This window comes from Eptesicus fuscus, chromosome 22, assembly GCF_027574615.1.
Source record: "Eptesicus fuscus isolate TK198812 chromosome 22, DD_ASM_mEF_20220401, whole genome shotgun sequence".
Taxonomy (NCBI): Eukaryota; Metazoa; Chordata; class Mammalia; order Chiroptera; family Vespertilionidae; genus Eptesicus; species Eptesicus fuscus.
In genome coordinates this window covers 37815709-37832831 of record NC_072494.1, presented here as the reverse complement: position 1 = coordinate 37832831, position 17123 = coordinate 37815709, and the positions used below count along the sequence as shown (strand labels likewise).

Genomic DNA, 17123 nt, shown 5'->3' with positions numbered 1-17123 from the left:
GGCCCACACCAAGACACATCATAATTAAAATGTCAAGGGTTAAAAACAAAGAATCTTAAAAGCAGCAAGAAAAAAGCAGTTTCCTACAAGGAAGCACCCACAGACCTGCCAGCTGATTTCTCAACAGAAACATTACCGGCTAGAAGGGAATGGCAAGAAATCTTCAAAGTGATGGATAGTAAATACCTACAAACGAGATTACTCTACCTAGCAAAGATTTGAAGGTCAGATAAAGAGCTTCACAGATATGAAAAAGCTAAAGGAGTTCATCACCACCAAACCAATAATCAATGAAATATGAACAATAAAAAGGCAACAAATACATATCTATCAACAATTGAATCTAAACATCAAAACAAAGAAAGAAGAAATCTAATGAACAAAATAAACAGATGAGTAAAAAGGAATCAGAGGCATGGAAACATGAGACTGACGAATCTCAGAGGAAGGGGGGTGAGATGGAGTAGGAAGAGATTAACCAAAGATCTTATATGCATACATGCATTACCTATAGACACAGGCAATAGGGTGGTGAAGGCCTGGGTCGGGGCAGGAACCGAGTGGATGGGGATTATGGTGGGAAAAAAGAGGGATATCTGTAGTACTCTCAATAATAAAGATTTAAAAGAAAATATTTCCTTAAAAAACTTACTGGCCTACTACTTAATCATCACTGGCCTACTAATTAATCATAACCTGAGACCCATCTATATATATAAAAGCCTAAGCGACCACCATTCAAACAGTCTCTATGATGCACACTGACCACCAGGGGGCAGACACTCAACGCAGGAGCTGCCCCCTGGTGGTCAGTGTGCTCCCACAGTGGGAGCACCGCTCAGCTGACCGACAGGCCCCAGATGCCAGCTGTGAGCCCGACGAGTGCAACTGTGGGGGCGAGAGCCTCTCCCGCGGACAATCCCCCTGCGCACCCCTCCCCCATCTGGACTAGGATCAGGACCTGCATTGGGACTGACTGGGCGCAAGCCCACGGCCACTTCTCGGTCATGGGCGCACAGAGACCACAGCGGAGTGGCAGCGAGCCTACCAAGTGGGGGATGAGCAGGAGCTGTGCGGTGCCTGGCCCGGCTCGGGCTCCTCCCCTGCCGCCTGCCGCCTGCCGCCTTGCACACTACTACATCCCTCGTGAGATGTTGGACTGCCGGTTTCGGCCCAATCCCCACAGGCCATGCCGAGGGACGCCACTGGTGCACAAATCCGTGCACCGGGCCTCTAGTGTTTAAATAATTAAAAATGTTTTTATTCAGATTGTCATTTGGATAGACATTTTTATATACTTTTATAATTTTATAATTTATTACTTTTATAAAAAACACCAAATTCTATTTTTCAGTTCATTGAAGAGCCTATTTTTAAAAGATAGCATATGATAAAAAATAAAAAATAAATAAGTTAAATAGTCAGCATCTAATCTAATAATAGACAAATATGCAAATTGACCGCACCTTCGCTACACCTAAGCCACGCCCACCAGCCAAGCCACGCCCGCCAACCAATCAGGACGAGTATGCAAATTGCCCCAACAAAGATGGTGGCTAATTTGCATATCAAGACAGCGTCCAAAGAAGTCAAGAGCTGCAGAAGGGAGTAAAGCTTCGAAGAAGCAAGCAAGCGGGGGGGGGGGGGGGGGGGATAAGGGCGGGGCGGGTGACAAGGGCGGGGCGGAGGCGGGGCCGGGGCCGAAGGGAAACGCGGGCGGGCTGAAGGAGAAGGTGAGGCGGGGGACAAGGGCGGGGCGGAGGCGGGGCCAGGGGCGAAGGGAAACGCAGGCGGGCTAGAGGAGAAGGTGAGGCAGGTGAACAAGGGAGGAACGGAGGCGGGGTAGAGTGCAGCAGGAAATCCTATTGCAGGATTTTTCCTGCAACGGGAAAGCTAGTATGGTATAAAAGAAAGGACAGCCAAGCCGAAACCGGTTTGGCTCAGTGGATAGAGCGTCGGCCTGCGGACTCAAGGGTCCCGGGTTCGATTCCAGTCAAGGGCATGTACCTTGGTTGCAGGCATATCCCCGGTAGGGGGTGTGCAAGAGGCAGCTGATCGATGTTTCTCTCTCATCGATGTTTCTGACTCTCTATCCCTCTCTCTTCCTCTCTGTAAAAAAATCAATAAAATATATTTAAAAAAAGAAAGGACAGCCAAAACCGGTTTGGCTCAGTGGATAGAGCATTGGTAGAGCATTGGCCTGCGGACTGAAGGGTCCCGGGTTCGATTCTGGTCAAGGGCATGTAACTTGGTTGTGGGGACATCAACCCAGTGGGGGGTGTGCAGGAGGCAGCTGATCAATGTTTCTCATCGATGTTTCTAACTCTCTATCCCTCTCCCTTCCTCTCTGTAAAAAAATCAATAAAATATATATTTAAAAAAAGAAAAAGAAAAAGAAAGGACAGCATATGGTATAAAAGGGCTTTAGTATCAGTTAGACCTGGTTTTGAATTCTACTTCTACCATCTACTTTAGAGGTTTAAAAATATATATATTTGTGTGTGTGTGTGTATATTTTTAATATATTTTTATTTATTTCAGAGAGGAGAAGGAGAGACAGTAAAATCAATGATGAGAAAGAATCACTGATCGGCTGCCTCCTACACGCCCCCACTGGGGATTGATCCCACAATCCGGGCATGTGCCCTTAACAGGAATCGAACCTGGGACCCTTTGGTCTGCAGGCCAATGCTCTATCCACTGAGCCAAACCAGCTAGGGCCTTAATATGTTTTTATTGTAGTTTATTTCTTTTTTGTAAAAAGCAATGTCATTACCCTGCAGAAGTTAGTTTAGAGGATTAAAAACAAATGTTTCCAGCCTATACTTGGTAGCATTTATACTATTTATTCCTAGCCTCTCAACTCTGGTTCCAGATTGCATTTCCTAGAGAAACCTGGGATTGCCTACCACTCAGCAATGATCCTACAAACACCGTATGGAACTTTGGATATAGTCCCAAGTCCATATCTGCTTAACTGCTCTCACTGGCCTTTTAAAGAATTCAGAGACCTCTGTTAACATCTTTTTTTGAGTATATTCATGTCCTATGAATTAGGGCTGTGGTCGGCAAACTGCGGCTCGTGAGCCACATGCGGCTCTTTGGCCCCTTGAGTGTGGCTCTTCCGCAAAATACCACGGCCTGGGCAAGTCTATTTTGAAGAAGTGGAGTTAGAAGAAGTTTAAGTTTAAAAAATTTGGCTCTCAAAAGAAATTTCAATCATTGTACTGTAGATATTTGGCTCTGTTGACTAATGAGTTTGCCGACCACTGAACTAGGTAGGGTAAAGCAGTATACTCAAGAACCCAACAATATAAGCCTCCTTTTCTTGAAAGTTGAGAGGATAGCCAAGATGAGAACTTCAAAACAACCACCACAGATGATGAGGAAGATAAGGAAGTCCTGCATCAACTATCCTATGAACAGGAAATTTGTTCCCTCTTCGGATGGATGCCTTCTCTTCCTGTTGGTAATACAAATGTCTCATGTTTAGTTTATTGGCTTTGGTTCCAATAACAATATTTCAGCCCTGGCCGGTTTGGCTCAGTGGATAGAGCACTGGCCTTTAGACCCGAGGGTCCCAGGTTCAATTCTGGTCGGGTGCACGTGCCCAGGTTGCAGCTTTCCAGATGGCTCCATAGTAGCTTTCCAGATGGCTCCATTCCCAGTAGGGGACATGCAGGAGGCAGCCAATGAATGATCCTCTCTCATCACTGATGCTTCTAGCTTCTATCTCTCTCTCCCTCTCCCTTCCTCTCTGAAATCAATAAAAAATATTTGAAAAAAACCAATAACGGTATTTCAGTATATTAAGAATTCATTCTAACCCATCAGTGCTATCTCCAGCTGTAGAGCTAAGGAACTTTTTTTATAATGGTTAAGCCCATTTATCTCAATTTAAATGATTCTAAGGAAAATCCACTAACTAAGGAAATTCCATTGTGTTTCCACTATAAAATGATTTACTTTCACATCAAAATCCAGTATTACCAGTTTTTGCCATTCACATTTCACATCTTCCTTGAGCCCTAGCCGGTTTTGCTCTGTGGATAGAGTATCAGCTGTGGACGGAAGGGTTCTGGGTTTTATTCAAGGGCACACACCTCAGGTTGCAGGCTCAATTCAATTCCCAGCCCTGGTCGGGCATGTGCGAGAAACAACCAATCGATGTGTCTCTCTGTTTCTTGCTCTCTGTCTCTCCAACTCCCTTCCACTATCTCTAAAATATCAATGGAAAAATATCCTCTGTGATGAGTAACAAAAAAATAAATTTTTCCCCTTAAATCGCTGGAAAGGACATTAGAGAGATAAAAGAGTGGTGATACTCCAAAGGAACAATTTATAATGAAACAATAAAGAAGGCTAAAAACATCAAGAAGTGCCCTCCTACCTGCACTCAGTTAGAGGGCAGAGTTAAATAAGGTTAAAATATACTTGATAATGTGGCACTGCTTAAAGTACACTAGAGAAATATATCCTCTTGGCTACCACTAGAGGTAAATCATAGTAGCTTTCCAGATGGCTTAGGAAAACCAAGAACAAAAAAATGACTTGTGAGATAACTTCACATTAGAATTTGGCCACACTTCCTTAAACAGTATCCTCACAGGATAAGAGCAAATACCTAACCTCTCAAATATAATGATGAAAATTTTTGCAATAACCCAATCCATTAGACATACCACATTTCATTAAAAGATGCCATGCCCTAACCGGTTTGACTCAGAGGCTAGAGCGTTGGCCTGCGGACTGAAAGGTCCCAGGTTCAATTCTGGTCAAGGGCATATACCTGGGTTGCGGGCACATCCCCAGTGGGAGGTGTGCAGGAGGCAGCTGATCGATGTTTCTCTCTATCCCTCTCCCTTCCTCTCTGTAAAAAATCAATAAAATATATTAAATTTTAGAAAAAGATGCCATCTCTGCCATATTAATCATGGCCCACACCCTACATGCAAACTCGAGACAGACTAAATTCACTAATTTATCTCTAGCAAACACATTCCTGGGGTTAAGGTAGTACTCGATAAATTGGGCTCTGGCTCAGAAACTATGTTCTGTAGGGGTAGAGATATAAAAAAAAATGCTGTAAGTAAGTGACCAATTCATAAAATTAACCACACACTAATTTTCAAAAACTGCTCAAGGACTTTCTTTTCACTCCAAGAGAATAGCTAAATAAGTAAATAAGAACAGGTAGTCCCTTTTTCTGACCAATTTTAACAGTAATGAAATTCTTTTTTGTTGTTGTTAATCCTTACCCGAGGATATATTTTTCCCCATTGATTTTTAGAGAGAGGGAGGGAGGGAGGGAGAGAGTGGGAGGGAGGGAGGGAGGAGGGGAATATAGGAAGGTAAGAAGGGAGGGAGGGAAAGATGTAATCAACACTTTTTTTTTTGATGTAGAGATACAGGGATTGGTAGCCTCCCACATAAGCCCTGACTGGGGTTGGGATCCAATCTGCAACTCAGTACATGCCCTTGACCTGGAATTGAACCCACAAACCTTCAGTGGGCAGATCGATGCTCTAACCACTGAGCACACCAGGGTGAAGGTAGGGCCAGGGTGAAGATTCTTGTGCATATTCACAAAAACCAAAGATAAAGTTTTCAATATGACTGTTAAATCTAAAAGCATTGACATCTGTCTCGGAAATTAAGATATGCATAGTCACTACCTCCATGCCTACTGCTGATTCAGTGGTTTCAATTGTCTGGGTTCCAAATGGGTAAGAGTAAATAACAGATTATCTTGCCTCACTGATAATCTGCTTAAAAATAAAGCTAATTCAATCTTAAAAACTAATTCTTAACACTAATGTTATGCAATAAAAAGCTCTGTTTGGCTAACTCCGACTTTAACTGGACATTTCCTAGACATGTTTAAACTTTCTTACAGTAGATAATATCCAGAAATAAATAATATTTACTAAAAACAAAGTTTAACTAGTCACTTCATGATTTTAAAAGCCTGTAACTCACTGATGGAATACAGGACCAGAGAGTATGAAACTGATCATCTCAGGCTCCAGAAACAGGACACACTTCTATGGAACGTCTCCCACTAGCGGTGTCCCATTTGCTTCTGAAATGCCAGTACTGTTTTAAACTGGCAACAAAAAGGCTGCTTTTTTTCAGCTCTCTCTGAAGACAGGCTCCTGTCCTAGGTTGATCCTAGTCAACACCAAGGATCACAGCACTGGGACAGAATTTTACACATTTAATAGAGTGCTGTATTAAATGCCCTGTTGGGTTGGGAACTAAGGTCACAAGCATACCTAGCCTCTCACTTCAGCCATGCTAGGAAATTCTTCCTAATAAAATGGGACAATTCTTATGCAACACCATGAAATATAAAATGTCTTCAGAATATGTGAAATTCTTGGAGGGGTTGGAGCAGGGATAGAGAATTCTTATCTAGCACATAGAATAATAAGGAATAGTCAAAATTATGCTTCTTCAAACATATTTCCTTTTTCCACTCTTTCCCAACATAGATCTAAAAATCTTCTAAAAATACAAATAATAAAAATGCAATCTCACCACTCTCCATCCCAAGTTTTTATCTTTCAATGGAGAGAATTTAGATCTTGCTTGATATTAATGCAAGTTGATCAACTCTAAGTTGATCACTGGCTTGAATATAATTGCTTTCATCACAATGTAATCAACACTTTTTAAATATGCATTTTTGTTGATTTCAGAAAGGAAAAGGGAGAGAGAGAGAAACATCAATGATGAGAGAGAATCATTGATCGGCTGCTTCCTGCATGTCCCCTACTGGGGATCGAGCCCACAACCAGGGAAACCAGGGACCCTTCAGTCCACAGACTGATGCTCTATCAACTGAGCCAAACCAGATAGGGCTAACCAACACTTCCTTAATTTTCATGTGGCCTTATCTACTCCAAAGGCATGGAAGAAAAGCCAACAAGAGAAGGTTAAAAACTTATCATCTGTGCTATCATATTATTAAGATGGTCCAACTGGGGAGATGAAATAAAAAACTCTGTATTCCTAACTCCCTAGTCCAGATTCACTTCAGAAAGAAAGGAGACCTTTTCATGGTCTAGTTCTTTGATAATGTATTGATGAGGATCACTGCAGAGCCCAACAACTTGGAAAAACAACAACATATTCCCTCCATGGCAAAAGGAAAAGGCCTAAGAGGTAGCTAGAGCAGAGGTGGTGAACAACACTGAGGCAGGAAAGGAAGGAATTACAGGCCTGCCTCCTTTTATTGTGCTTCCCTTTATGGTGCTTCACAGATGCTGTGTTTTTTACAAACTGAATGCAAGACCCTTCACTGGCAAAAGAGTACAATTCACTTTACTGCAATACAGCTTTGTTGCAGCGGTCTGGAACTGAACCACCAATATCTTGAGGTATGCCTGTACAATACTTGTGTCAACTCTGGTCAGGTATACTAATACAGACACCAAGAGGAAGGAAGCAATGAACAAAGAAAACTTACAGATATTTAGCTTAAGAATGCATTTAGAGATATACATATACCTACATCTAATACTCCCCTGTCCTCTGGTCTTGAACTAACGTGAATCATGTTCAATAGACAACCCTTGGTGGGCACATACAAAGTAACATTTAAGCTGACCAATTAAGAATGAATTGAAAAAATAACCAGGGAACGATGTTCAAAAGCAAAATGTAAAGAGATGTAAACTAATGTATAACTTATTCTAAGCCATATCAATGATGTGTACAGAAAATAGGGGGAAAAAGTGTCTATCACGTGCTAGCCATACGAACAGTAGGAAGTGGTATTTATCCCATTTTTAGAGATGTGAAAACGAAGGGAGAAGCTTAAATCACGTGCCCAAGGTCTAAATCTTAGTAGAGTATTTAAACACACGTCTGTCCAGCTCTAAAGCTGTACTTTCCCCTTTCTATCTTACTGATACACCTATGTACCACCAATAATAATCTTATTCCAGTTCATAAGGAGCATTTTCTAATTAGAACACAATGTGAAATAAAGTTCTCACCAGTGTCACATTCGACCTTTCCTACTGCAAATCAGAGAGATTAAGAGTCAGCCAGACCTCCCTCCCAAAGACACTCCTCTCCAGTCACATCCCATAAACTCCAACCACAGCACTATTCTCTGCTTCTAGAAACCCAAGAATCTTACAAAAATTACGTTGACAAGTACGTTCTGACTCCCCTCTTCCACACTGGCTCCTGCTGCTGCCTGCACAGGATGACTGTCTGCTGAACAGCTATGAAAAAGCAGCCGCTATGTTTTTTAACCCAAAGTTTACTACCTCCCAAAGAGCTGGAATTCTGAGGTGAACTGAACCCAGACACCAACTGCAGACAGCCTTCAGTTTCGTGACCCAGCAGCTAAATATTCTCCTCTAAAGAGCAAGAAATGTCGGCCCAAACTAATTCGCAGCTTTTAACAATGTAAGCAACACGATCCACACAAAGGCAAAACACAATGCAAATGAGGTGGACGCATTCACTTGTAGGCTTACAGGCGTTTTGAAGATACACAGGAAGAGTTTATGACAGATAATCAAGATGTCCCACAGCCCATTAAACTCATAAAAGTAATTTAACCAGAGCTGGAACACAGTTAAAAAAAAACAATACCCCAACTCTGGGAAGCGGTGGTAGGAATTTTACGACTTGAGTGGTCAGCACTTGACCGTCAGGGCAGAAATCCAAATGCTCAACTCCGACTCACCTTTCCTCCTCTCCCGCGGCAGGAAGCGTCAGGCTGGGCTCCGGAGAAAACGGGTCTCGGAGATTCACTGAAGGACTGAGAAACATTAAAGTTTAAGTGGCAGAGGTGTCTCTGCTACTAAACATAGTAAAAAAGTATTTATAAGTACACGTTAACATGTTTTAGATCTCTTCACAACTATTTAAAGACCAGAGTCATTGATCTAATTCCGACTACTCAGTAAGTAACCTACAAACATAGTTACAGAAATAAAATGAACCAGGCAAGTATCCTCCCGGCTCCACCAACATGTAAAAAGTCACTTAACAGGAAAACCTGAATCTTTTCTAACCCTAACTAACCCGCACCCCCAAGCCTCCCGAGGAGAAACCACCGCGCAGGGGGAGGGGCGGGTCCCGGGGAGAATGTGATAGCTCCAGCGCCGGTTTGTTTACAGACTCCAGCAACAACCATGAGTCAGAAATTCAAGCCACCGGGCGCTTTCCAGCTAACAGGGACCAAAGGGGACCGTTCTACGGTGTCCCGGAGATCTGGGGGTGAGGGGAGGTAAACCAAGAGAATTCCGTTTCAAAGGGGACGGGACCAGCCGGCAACAACTGCCTCTCGGGTTCTCGGACCTCGGCCTCCCGTGTGAGGCGCTGGGCCCGAGAACTCGGGATGCGGGGGGGGGGGGGGGGGGGGGGTTAAGGGGGGTATCGCGCGGGGCCCTTGAGGGGACTGGGAGACCAGGGCGAGCCGCGTCCCCCAATCTCTTGGGGGAGGGGGAGCCCACAAACGGGTCGTCACCCAACGAGGCAAGACGTCCCTGAAGGGTTGTGGGTCAGGCCCTTGAGGGCAATTCCGGGGCTCCCGGGAGAAAAGGGCAGCCAGTCCTTCCAGCGGAGACTTGGCTCGGGGGAGGGAGAAGCCCTGAGCCCTGGGCTGGGAAACGAGCCCCGCTATCCCGAGGGGAAACAGACAGGGGAAGAGTGGCAGGCCAAGCCGGAACGAGGCACGGACCGGGTAGGTCGGGGGTGGGGGGGGTGTCCGGCTGGGGCAGTTACAAGCACGGGAGCCGGCGGGGCTCAGCAGCCCGCTCCCCGCCTCGGGTCATCCTGCTAGCAGCTGCTCCAACTGTCCCAGGCCCGGCCGTCCCGTCCACTGCCGCCACCAACGCCGCCGCCATCTTACACTGGCCAGCGGCCGCCGCCACCGCCGCCTCCGCTCTCTGCGCCTGCGCCTGCGCCGCCACGCTTTCCGGCCCCGTTTGCGACGATCTGCCGTGGAGAAGCCGGAGGGAAGAGTGGTCGCGCGAGCTCTCGGCTTCCCAACCTCCTCGAAGGACGCGTGAGGGGCGGGGCTTAAGGCCAACGGAAAACACGACGGGGGCGCGTGCGCATTGCCAAGGAGGCAAAGTTGATTTTTTTTTTTTTTTTTCTAGTGCGTGGAGGGTCACACGTACCTTGTGATACGCAGGGCAAATCTGAGTTAGCGGCGTCCCTGAGTTGTGGAGGAAATAAAATTTATTTCTAATGGGCTGGCAGGCAACCTTCCGGGCGACCTCCATGTCTGCCCTGTTTCTGAATACTGGGAACAAGCAGTTCTCTCGCCAGATTTTTTCCAAAAGCCCTATATCCTTTGAGGACCATTTCCATAAGTGGTTTCTATATCTTCGAGGCCCACTCCACCCCGAGAGCCTCCATTCATCCACTTTTAAAGAAGGGATTCAGCCGAAACCGGTTTGGCTCAGTGGATAGAGCGTCGGCCTGCGGACTGGAAGGTCCCAGGTTCGATTCCGGTCAAGGGCATGTACATTGGTTGCAGGCACATCCCCTGTAGCGGGTGTGCAGGAGGCAGCTGGTCGATGTTTCTAGCTCTCTATCCCTCTCTCCCTTCCTCTCTGTAAAAAATCAATAAAATATATTTTAAAAAAAAAAAAGGAATTCAGAGCCTTGACTTGTAGCTATTGGGGTGGGATAGTGAGGGTTCCCAAGAATGGGCCCAGGAATGTACACTCCGCTTCCTAAAAGAAAGCGTGTAGAAGATCCCTGACAGGGTTACTCCCACCTGCCCGGATGGAGGAATTTTCGATCAAAAGGCCAGGGTGCAAGAACCTGACCTCACCTCCTGTACCGCTACCCTGCACGATAAGTCACCACTTGGACTGTTGCAATAGACACCTAGCAGGTTTGTCTACTTCCATTATTGTCCTAGTTAAACATTTAAGGCAGCCAGCGTGTCCTTTTAAGCTGTAAGTCAGGTCAAAACTTCCAAGCTTCTCATGACACAATAAAAATCAAAATGATCACAGTAGTCTTTAACACAGGCTTACAAGATCTGGTACCTGTTTCCCTGACTCCTCCCACACTGCCTAGCTCTACGCTAGCCTCGGCCTTTGGTGTCACTCCAGCCGGAAGCATGTTCCAGCCCAGGGCTTTTGCACTTGTTTTCTTCTTCTTTTTTTTTTTTTTAATGTTTATCTGTGTGGGATCCCTTGTCACGTCCCGCGTGTTTCAGAGATCCCGTTCGGGTCCGGTTTCTGGAGAAGGCCGCAATCAAAATGAAGAGAAGCTAGAAAAGAATCAATTTGGGAAAATGTGGGGCCAGGCGGGAGCCCACCTCTAGTGGGAGGACTGCCAAGCTCTGGCCTTTGCTCTATCCCTTTTATTAGAGTTCTGAGATACACCCATTGCCCTTAGGCAGGTAATTCCAGTAACAGACAGATGATCTTTATCAATATGGATTTACATGATTATTTGGTGGGGAAGTTGCCTCAGTTACCATCGTCTCAATTAGATAGGGAGTGGTTGGCTCTGACCTTTAGCTTCAAGGTTGACCAGCCTTGTCGGGTTCCCTTTTCACATAACTACCAAGTGACAATGTTCGGTTTCCGGCATTTATCTAAGTTTTTTTTTTCCCCTTCAGATATTAGAAATGCAAATGACTTTGGTATGTTGTTCTTGTATCCAGCAACCTTGCTACACTTTCTAATTCCAATAGTTTGTGTGTCGATTCCTTTGGGCTTCCACATATACAATTACAGTATACGAGTTAAGAACACTGGTTTCACTTCACTTATTTTATTTTTGGGCCCAAACCAAGCTTTTCCTCCATCACCCCCACCTCCCACCACATCTTCATCCGTTCATCTATTGATGAACACCTAGGTTATCTCCATATTATGAGTAATGCTCCAGTGAACACAGGGGTGCATATATCTTTTCAAATTGGTCTTTTTGTTTTTGTTGGATAAGTTACCCAGAAGTGGAATTGCTGGGTCATATGGTGGCTCTATTTTTAATTTTTTGAGGAATCTCCATACTGTTCTCCATAGTGACTACACCAATTCACAATCCTACAACAGATCTTTACTAGACTTGAGTTCTCCACTTAATCTCCACAGATCTCTACTCCAATACTTCCTGAGGCAGCTCTTGACCATTCCAACTAAAATGATACTTTTTACACACACACACACACAAAGAAAATGGTACCCTACATCACCACCCTCCTGTATCCTCTTACTCTGCATTTTTTATTCATAATGTTTACAAATATATACTTACTGATTTTTAGGGAGAGAGAAACATCAATGGGAAAGAGAAATATCCTGCACAACTGCCACCAGGGATCGAGCCCGCAACCCAGGCATGTGCCCTGACCAGGAAATCGAACTGGCAACCTCTCCATGCATGGGGTGATGTCCAACCAACTGAGTCACACAGGCCAGGGCTTTCATAACATTTTTTTTTTTTACCTGTAACATGTAACCTATAATTACATAGTTTTAATCTAAATATATATTAGAATAAAACCCTGTGAAGGCAGGGTCTTTGTCATCTTTGTAACCCAAACACCTAGGAGAGTGCTAGAACACAAAGTAACTATCAAATGCCCTACCATTCCATTCATTCGTTCTATCCAACAACTATTGAATTCCTGCTACATGTAAGGTCCTGTTCTAGGTGCCGCAGCTGCTGCAGTGAAAAAACAAACCCAGGTGACTGCATTCATAGAACTTATCATTAGTGCAGGCGTTGGGCGTGCATAGAGAGGAAAGGGACACGCAGACGGTATTAAGTTATGGGGAGTACTGTAAAGGAAAAGAAATGGTGTGCTCTTTTGCATTGGGGGTCCAGGGAAGGCCTCTCTGCTGAGATGACATTTGAATAGAGATCGGAGGGGAGAGCCAGGCAGAGGGAACAGCAAGGTTAAAAAACCTTGAAACTTGACTGTACTCTGTATTCAAAGAACAGTAAGGAAAGCAGAAGAGCATGCAGGAAATGAGTTTAGAGAAACAAGATGGAGGTCAGATGAATTATGGACTTTTAGAACTAAGGAGAGGTCCCGGGTCCGGGTGAGGCCGCACGCCCCTGAGTCCGGGTGAAGCTGGATCCCGGGTCCGGGTGAGGCCATGTGCTCCTGGATCCGGGTGAGACTGGGTCCCGGGTCCGGGTGAGGCCGTGCCCCTGGGTCCGGGTGAGGCCACGTGACCCTGGGTCCGGGAGAGGCCACGCGCCCCTGGGTCCGGGTGAGGCTGGATCCCAGGACCGGGTGAGGCCGCGCACACCGGGGTCCGGGTGAGGCCGTTCCCCCCTGGATCCGGGTGAGGCTGAGTCCCGGGTCCGGGTGAGGCCAGGCGCCCCTGGGTCTGGGTGAGGCCACGCTCCCCTGAGTCTGGGTGAAGCCGTGCCCCTGGGTCCGGGCAAGACCAAACCAGAGGGAGTCAGACCTGCATTACCACCATTTGTCCACCATCCAGAACTGAAAAGTCAGTGCTGTGCACATAAGGAACTGGTGGACATTGAAATTGGGTCTCAAAAGAACTGTTGGTCCAGAAAAAAACTCACTACAGACTGATTCATTTGCCTGTCAGCATAACTATTATTGCTCGTCTCACATTCGGTTCTTATAAGTATATTCCTAGTAACACATGATCTCACTCATCTAGGGGAAATGATGAACAACATAGACTGATGAACAAGAACAGACCCAGAAACAAGGAGGCATCGATCCGACTGTCGGGCCTCAGAGGGAGGGGAGGGGAGGGTGGGGGTAGGGGGGAGAGATCAACCAAGGGACTTGTGTGCATGCATACAAGCCTAACCAATGGTTAAGGACAACAGGGGGGTGGGGGCATCTGTGGGGAGGGGTGGGGGATGGGAATGGGGGGATGAGGACAAATATGTGACACCTTAATCAATACAGAAATTTTTAAAAAATAATAATAATAATTAAAAAATTAAAATTAAAAAAAAAAAGAACTAAGGAGAGGACTTTGGATTTTACCCTAAGAGTGCTAGGAAAGCCCTAGTGGGTTTGGCTCTGGATAGAGCATCAGCCTGCAGACTGAAGGGTCCCAGGTTCGATTCCGGTCAAGGGCACATGCCTGGGTTGCGGGCTCGGTCCCCAATGGGGGGCATGCAGTAGGCAGCCGATCAATGATTCTCTCTCATCATTGATGTTTCTAACTCTCTCTCCCTCTCCCTTCCTCTCTGAAATCAATAAAAAGATATTTTAAAAAAAAAGAGTGCTAGGAAATCATGGAGGGTTTTGCATAAAAGAGTGACATGATCTGATTTATCAATGAAGAAATTTACTTTGGTTGATTCTTTAAGAACTGCCTGCTGGAAGGCAAAATAGAAGCTGAAAGACTAGTTAGGAAGATATTGCAGGCCTTCAAGGCTAGTGTTGCAGTTGAAGTAGTAGGAAGTGGTTGGATTCTGGATATACTTTGAAGGTGGCAGAGGTGATTTGCTAATAGATTGAATTTGGGGTGCAAGATAAAAAAATATATCAGAGCAGAGCAACAGGTTAAATAGCAATGCCATTTTCTGAGATAGAACTCCTAGGGGTGAGGGGACAGGAGCAGGTTTTTTGAGGAAATACCCAGTTTTAGTTTAGATCTATTAAGCTGGAGATGCCTATTAGATTACAAATGAAACTACTGAGTAAACAATTGAAATACAAATCTGAAGCTACCAGGAGAAGGAACAATTGGTGGTATTATCTGGGGAGTCATTAAGGTATAAACGGTATAGATAACCATGGGATGGAAAGTGCTCGGTTAGTTAGTGTGGAAAAAAAGAGAAACAATAATAAATTGAGCTCTCTAATCCTGAGGCACTCCAACTAGTAGCGGTCAGAGAAAAAGGAAATCCATCAAAATGTATTTAAAAGGAGCAACAGGAAATAGGAAGAGAGCAAGAGGTCTTATGAAATAAACTTTAAAAAATGTTTTAAGCTGAAACCGGTTTGGCTCAGTGGATAGAGCATCGGCCTGCGGACTGGAAGGTCCCAGGTTCAATTCCGGTCAAGGGCATATACCTTGGTTGCGGGCACATCCCCAGTAGGGGGTATGCAGGAGGCAGCTGGTCGATGTTTCTCTCTCATGTTTCTCTCTCATCGACATTTCTAGCTCTCTATCCCTCTCCCTTCCTCCCTGTAAAAATCAATAAAATATATTTTAAAAAATGTTTTAATGAGTTTAAGATTGAAAATGACTGAAAATTGCCCAGCCAGTGTAGCTCAGTGGTTGAGCATCAACCTATAACCTAGAAAGTCACGGCTCGCTTCCCGGTTAGGGCACATGCCCAGGTTGCAGTCGATCCTCAGTGTGGGGGCATGCAGGAGGTGGCCAATCAATGATTCTCATCATTGATGTTTCTATCTCTCTTGCCCCTCTCCCTTTCTCTCTCTGAAATCAATTACACACACACACACACACACATATATACTTTTTTTTTTTTTTAAGAAAATGACTGAAAATTGACCACTGGATTTGGAAACATGGAGGTTAAGACCTTGACAAGAGTGGTTTTAGTGGAGCTATGGAGATAAAAATCTCCCCTTCTGTGATCTGGTTTCTGTGCTCACTGTTTTGGTGGACACCATTGCTACCACCACCAAATTAATTGCTACTACCACCAGATCTTCTCTTTCTTATTTTGGGCTTTCCAATTGCATTTGAGGTTGTGATGACCCTTCTGAATACTTAATCCCACTGATTTCTGTGACACGGTATTCCATAGTTCTATAACATTTTTCTCTCCATTTATTTAATGAGCTTCATTGTACATGCTCTTCTAAGCTGATCTTATCCATTCCCACAGTATAAACTACTACCCACATAAGTATTTATTTCCAACACAGGCTTCTCCTTCAAGGTATAGACTCACATACTTGATAACCAACGGCACTTTTTTAAAAAATAGCTTTATTGAGATGAAATTCACATACCATACAATTCATTCATTGAAAGTGTACAACCGAAGGGCTTTTAGTACATTCACAGATATGTGTAACCACCACCATCAGTTAATTTTCAACCATTTTTATCTCCTTGAAAAGATACTCAGTACACATTAGCTATCATCCCCTAATTTTCCCACCCTCTCTAGTCCTAAGAAACCATTAATCTACTTTGTCTCTATAGATTTCCCTATTCTAGACTTTTCTGTGAATGGAATCCTATAGAATATAGTCTTTTGTGACTGGCTTCTTTCACTTAGCATAGTTTTCTTTCTTTTTGGTAAAGAATTATAAATGCATTGGATCATCTAGAAATCAGATGGGCTGAGCACCAAAATGGCACCAGCAGGCCAGAATGACCGGTGGGCAGGAGGCCCGGTGTAGGCAGTCCACTGAAAAGTGGGTGAGGCCGTTTACTGGAGACTGAAAGCCAGTAATCACTTCTTGTGAAACAGATAATGAGAAGAATAGGAACACCACAGGGAGGGCAAGAGCCTCAGGCAAGCGCAGGGGAGAGGTAGAGAATGTGCCTAACATTCCAGCCTCTTTTTTTATTTTCCTGTAAGCTGAGGGTATGTTTAACATTTTCCATCTCAAGGATTTTTGGCACTGAATTCCTTCAGAGAAAAAGGGGCATCAATCAGGTCTCTTCTATAGCTGCTTGCTGCTGGAAGCCAAAAATCCTTGCTCTCTGTCAGAGGGTCGATGAGGCCTGAGCACAAAAGGAGGCTGCGATAGTGTCTAGGGCTGGTATTTCCTGAATACAAGATGGTATTTCCTGAATACTTATAATCTGGTAGAAAAAAAAAAACTTTATAAATTTAAGTATTATTGGGGCAAAAGCTAGAACAACGAGAATTATGACAAATGGTCTGGTGGAAGGAAAGAGACATTAGTTTGGAGGGTTGTAGCCAAATACATAAGAAAACTAGGAAAAAAATTCAGGTCCTAGTCGGCCCATGGACTGAAGGGCCCCAGGTTCAATTCCAATCTAGGGCATGTTCCTTACCTGGGTTGGAGTTTCAATTCCTGACCCCAGGTCAGGACGTGTGTGGGAGGCAACCAATCAATGTGTATCTCACATCGATGTCTTTCTCCCACTTTCTAAAAATCAATGAAAAAATATCTTTGGGTGAGGATTAACAACAACAACAAAATTTAGGATTTAGTTTAGTTTAGTTCATGG

The 17123-nt window shown here is 44.6% G+C and overlaps 1 protein-coding gene and 1 long non-coding RNA gene across 4 annotated transcripts in view; one reads left to right on the top strand and one right to left on the bottom strand.

Moving 5' to 3' along the window:
• The window catches only part of DCAF8 (DDB1 and CUL4 associated factor 8), a 45031-nt gene extending 35031 nt beyond the window's left edge, over window positions 1–10000 (bottom strand). The window contains exons 1-2 of one of the 3 annotated variants that reach the window (XM_008154251.3): window positions 9878–10000; window positions 8708–8782 (exon numbers count right to left, since the gene is read on the bottom strand). The gene's annotated coding sequence lies outside the window, so the exon portion shown is untranslated. Of the gene's footprint in view, window positions 1–8707; window positions 8783–9706 lie in introns of all 3 variants that reach the window. The other 2 variants (XM_028129364.2, XM_054711510.1) reach the window with 2 other exon arrangements.
• LOC129147872 (uncharacterized) lies at window positions 9157–10120 on the top strand. Its single transcript, XR_008555089.1, has 2 exons — window positions 9157–9253; window positions 9830–10120. It is a non-coding gene; the product is annotated as an uncharacterized LOC129147872 (long non-coding RNA).
• Window positions 10121–17123: the final 7003 nt, after the last annotated feature.